Source organism: Scylla paramamosain, chromosome 33 (genome assembly GCF_035594125.1).
Source record: "Scylla paramamosain isolate STU-SP2022 chromosome 33, ASM3559412v1, whole genome shotgun sequence".
NCBI classification, from domain to species: domain Eukaryota; kingdom Metazoa; phylum Arthropoda; class Malacostraca; order Decapoda; family Portunidae; genus Scylla; species Scylla paramamosain.
In genome coordinates, this window is record NC_087183.1 from 14,204,868 (window position 1) to 14,205,544 (window position 677).

Consider the following 677-nt stretch of genomic DNA (forward strand, 5'->3'; position numbering starts at 1 on the left):
AGTGTGTAAATATGTATTACCAGTAGTATCGACCACAGTGTTTGGAATAACAAGTATTACATGTATGATCCCTGACACACACACAAACACTCATACACACACACACACACACACACACACACACACACACACACACACACACACACACACACACACACACACACACATACACACATTTTTAACACGTATCATTCCTAAGAAAAAACATAACCCACCCATTCTCTCTCTCTCTCTCTCTCTCTCTCTCTCTCTCTCTCTCTCTCTCTCTCTCTCTCTCTCTCTCTCTCTCTCTCCCGGGACAAAGAAAGGACCTTTATATTTTCTTTCGCTGGCAGTGAGGCAAAGAATCAAAAAAAGGAAAAGAATATACATATGACTCTATTCTATTCAAAAGTGAACCGCCGGTAGAATAGTGTGCCTCCTCCTCCTCCTCCTCCTCCTCCTCCTCCTCCTCCTCCTCCTCCTCCACAGAAGAACGGAGACGCATTAGAATTCCAGAGTGAAATGGAAAGAGAGTGTGGAGAGACAATAGTGTGTGTGTGTGTGTGTGTGTGTGTGTGTGTGTGTGTGTGTGTGTGTGTGTGTGTGTGTGTGTGTGTGTGTGTGTGTGTGTGTGTGTGTGTGTGTGTGTGTGTTGAATGGGAAGTTTATAGACATGAGAGACATAAACATCGAGA